The following is a 4,515-nucleotide window of genomic DNA, read 5'->3' as shown; positions in this document are numbered from 1 at the left end:
ACAGCTGAAACCAACCACAGAGAAACTGGGGTGATGAGCATGAGAGCCGCTTCCATGCTGAACCCGATAATTTGGAAAAGGGTGAAGGAGGGAGATCCTGAGGACACTCAACACTTACCAAAGCAGAGATCCAGAGGCTCATCTCTGAAGTAGATTTAAAATTCTCCCACCATGGCTCAGGGAATTTTGTGCAAGAGGAGGTGGAATGATTGTAAGATCCACAGGTTGAGACATCATGCCCAGAGGCATTCCCTCCCACCACCCACCACAAAAAAAAAAAAAAAAGTCCTGACTGTTCCTCACACAGCGCATAACCCACAATCCCATAGGGAATACCTGCAACCCCGCTGAGGAGGGTCCCCAGCAGAATGGGGCAGAGATGAGGGAAAAGAGAGTATCAACACATGACGTATTCATATAAAATGTTAGTAATAATAATTAATAAAAAGAAGAATATGGAACGCTTCACAAATTTGCATGTCATCCTTTCGTAGGGGCCATGCTAATCTTCTCTATATCATTCCAGTTTTAGCATATGTGCTGCCAAAGAGAGCAGACAAATTTGTTAACAGTGAACCTACATCAATAAGTAATTATCACCCCCACCCAAAAAATGATGTTTTAACTGGGCACGGTGGTGCATACCATTGATCCCAGAACTCAGGAGGCAGAGGTAGGATAGTTCAAGGCCACCCTGAGACTACGTAGTGAATTCCAGGTCAGTCTGGGCTACAACAAGACCCTACCTCAAAAATAAATAAATAAATAAATATGGTGTTTTAGGTCAGAAGAGATGGCTCAGCAGTTAAGACACTCGCCTGAAAAAGCTATCACCTTCAGGTTTGAATCCTCAGTACTCATGTAAAGCCAGAGGAACAAAGTGATGGATGCATCTGGAGTTTGTTTGTAGCAGCTGCAGGCCCATTCTCTCCTTCTCTCTCTCCCTCTCTCTCCCCCTCTCTGTTTCTCTCTGCTTGCAAACAAATAAATTAATTTAATACTTCTAACAGTAGTGTTTTACTTCTAGATAGTTCGTGTTTGTTTATAAATACTAAAGATTACTATAATCATTAATTGGATCTTATATCTGAAATCATGATCATGGACTCTACAGAGATAGAGATATTCAATTGTACCCCCTAGAATTTTTCATAATAGATAATCAAGGTTATGTTTGGGTAGACATGCTTTCCTCATATACATGCCATCCTAGGTATTTTCAGATCCATGCTGGTAAACAATTTAAGGATTTACTTTTGTCCTAAGATGAGATTGGCAGGTTGTGAAAATAGGAAAACTGATGGACCTGAACATAGCTATGAGACACAGTGGATCTTTACTCTTGCCAAATAGTCCTTGAATCTCATGCTGCCTACAAATAAGGAAAGTCTTGGATACCTCTGTGGCCCCAAATACAGATAGTGGCATTTCTCAATTGGACAAAGGCTGCGTGGTCTGTAGGTACTGGAAGTTCCACTGGGTAGTGCGAGAGAAAGTTCTCCTCTGGGAAGAAGGCACGTATGATTGGAGGCTCTGTCCTGTTTTATAAGCCCTCCTGGGCAGCACCAATGCCCAGGCCAACTATGTTTCTCTTGTCTAATCTCTTTCTCTCAGTCCTTTATGCTTCTATTCCTCATGACTCCTCCTTCCACGAGTCCTCATTGTTCCCCTATACCACCTCACTTCTTTTTCTTTACTTACCTTTTTTTTTTTTTTATTAAGTAGAAACTTTGTATGGACAAATCATGTGTTGCTACCATGTCACTCCTCCCTGACCCCATTCCACTGAGGGCCCTCCTCAATTTCTACACAATGCAACCCTGCAATCTTCAGACACAGGCATAACAGCAAGCCTCTCACACAGACTGCTTCTAGCCCAGTCCAGGCAAAGCTCTCACCTCCATAAGCCAAACCTCACAGTTTGTAGTTCTTACTGCACTCAAATCTTTCACCTCTGACCAGAATAGTCCATCAAGCTGTGCTTACAGCACTGCAAGGCATCTCTTAGACTTAAATTTCAAATTCATCCACATTCCTCCTGCAAAGCAGTTCCACAAGGCCAAAGCCACACAGTCAGGTTTCCAGTAGTAATGATCCCTCTTCTCAGTACCAACTTTACTGCTGCAGTCAGGTTTGCAGTGCTGTCAGAAAACACCCAACTAAGATCAGCTTGTAGGAGGAAAAAAAGGTTTATTTTGGCTTACAGACTAGAGGGGAAGCCCCATTATGGCAGGGGGAAATGATGGCATGTGTTAAGGGTGGACATCATCTCCTGGCCAACATCAGGCAGCCAACAGCAACAGAAGAGTGTGCCAATCACTGGCAAGAGGAACTGGCTATAACACCCATTAAGCCCACTCCCAACAATACACTGCCTCCAGAAGGCATTGATTCCCAAATTGCCATCAGCTGGGAACCTAGCATTCAGAACGCCTAAGTTTATGGGGGACCCCTGATTCAAGCCACCACAACGTGCTTATGATATTAACTGCAGCCTTTTGTCTCAACTTAAAGAACTTCCCTTGGCCAGATGCACAAAGTGGCACATGCATGTAGAGTTTGTTTGCACCTGGCAAGAGGCCCCTAGCATTCCCATACTGTTTCCCTCAAATAAGTAAATAATAAATTAAATATCTAACAAAATGGAAATATTAGATGGATGGATAGATAAAAGAAATGATATGAAAGATGCTAGATAATAGACATATGAAATAAAAGCTCTGCCACATGTCAGCACTTAAAGATAGTTCTGTTTTCAGTCATCAGAGCTAATCAAGAGCAATCTTTCTGAATTTCTGGTCACCTCCAACACTCTACTTATTATTTTGTTCTAATGTTCCCGTGTTTTTTGTGTATATATACCAGCAATGAACCAACAGCAACAGCACTGGCTCTATGCTGGTGATGGAATCATAGTGTGAATATGTGTGAGAGTATCTGAAACTTCAAAAATAAGTAGAAGAAGCCAGGTATGGTGTACACACCTTTAATGCCAGCACTTGGAAGGCAGAGGTAGGTGGATCACCATGAGTTCAAAGCCAACCTAAGACTACATAGTGAATTCCAGGTCAGCCTATGCTAGAGTGAAACCATACCCCCCACAAAAAAAGAAGTAAACGAATAAACAAAAAAACTTATTTGAAAAGTTTTTATTAATAAGATTTATTTATTTATTAGGGGAAGAGAGAAAGGGCACACCAGAGCCTCTAAGCACTGTAAATGAACTCCAGATACATACACCACTTTGTACATGGGTACTGGGGAACTGAAATCATGCTGGCAAGTTTTGCAAGCAAGAAAATGCCTTTAACTGCTGAGCTTTTTTCCACCCCTTGAAAAGAAGTTTTGTTGACTGAGAGCATACAAATTAATGTGACATCATCCCAAATGTAGCACAGGTTTGAAAATATGTGATATCTACATTTTTTCATTTGGTAAATGTGTAGTGGTAACATGTCCTGGTTTTTATTAGAATCATTATTATTAATATTATTACATAGAAACTTTAATGATCCATCTAATCAACTCATTATTATGACCAGTTAATCTTGCTTACTGGTCATTGTGGTGTTATCTTTTCCTATTTCTGTTAAATAATGCCACATACCTATTCATGTTATTTTTACATTTCTTTAAGTAATTACTTTAGGGGGTGTGTGGGTATATAGATATGTGTGTTCATATATTTTAATGGGTCTGTCGATACATTGTTAGCTGCTCCTGTTAAAACAGGCATATCAAAGTGTTTTAATAAATATCAACATATCCCTCTCCAACAAGAATTTGGGGTTGAAATGTAACAATAGGAAACCATGGTTATAAATATTTGCCCTCATAACTACAAGTGACAAAAGGATTGCACATCAAAATGGTGAGTGTGCTGAAGACACCACTCACCGTTGGTACGAACCATGGAGAGACCTGATTGGAATCCAGAGGAGAGCCAGTCCTCAGACAATTAGCCCGCCTAGTGCTGGAAGGTACTACATGACCTACCAGGGGAAAGTGGCCAGCATCTGTCCAAGCAACTCAAAGTCTTGGCTAACAGATCTGCTCAGTGGAAAGGAAACCATATCTGGAACTGAGAAACAAGTCAGAATCATATCCAGATAATGATTCTGCTTTCCATTGTCAAGCTCTCACTAACCTTACACTATAAAAATGTCTAAACCCTTATAATTCTCTCTAAATTAATAATGGTTATACCATTTAACTGGAGCTGACTTCATTCTCCATTGGAGAATCTGCTTCTCTTTTTCAGATAAGAACTGGACTTGAGGAGATAAACAATCCAGCACACTCCACCCCGGCCCCAGCAGAAACCACAGAGGAATTAGGGAAATGATCAAGAATTCTGTGCTCTCTTTTAAGCTGATATCAGCACAAGGGTGATGGAGAAAGATACTGAAGACACTCAACACCTGCCAAACCAGACATCTAGATGCTCCTAAGTGCCCATCACTGAAGTAGACTTAAAATGCCCCCAGCATGGCTCAGGGAATTTTGCAGAAGAGG

The 4,515-nt window shown here is 41.0% G+C and overlaps 1 non-coding gene across 1 annotated transcript; it reads right to left on the bottom strand.

The window, feature by feature from the left end:
- Positions 1-449: 449 nt before the first annotated feature.
- On the bottom strand, positions 450-556 carry LOC123456094. Its single transcript, XR_006634315.1, has one exon. It is a non-coding gene; the product is annotated as a U6 spliceosomal RNA (small nuclear RNA).
- Between the last annotated feature and the right edge of the window lie 3,959 nt (positions 557-4,515).

Source organism: Jaculus jaculus, chromosome 19 (genome assembly GCF_020740685.1).
Source record: "Jaculus jaculus isolate mJacJac1 chromosome 19, mJacJac1.mat.Y.cur, whole genome shotgun sequence".
NCBI classification, from domain to species: Eukaryota; Metazoa; Chordata; class Mammalia; order Rodentia; family Dipodidae; genus Jaculus; species Jaculus jaculus.
This window is presented reverse-complemented; position numbering and strand designations above follow the sequence as displayed.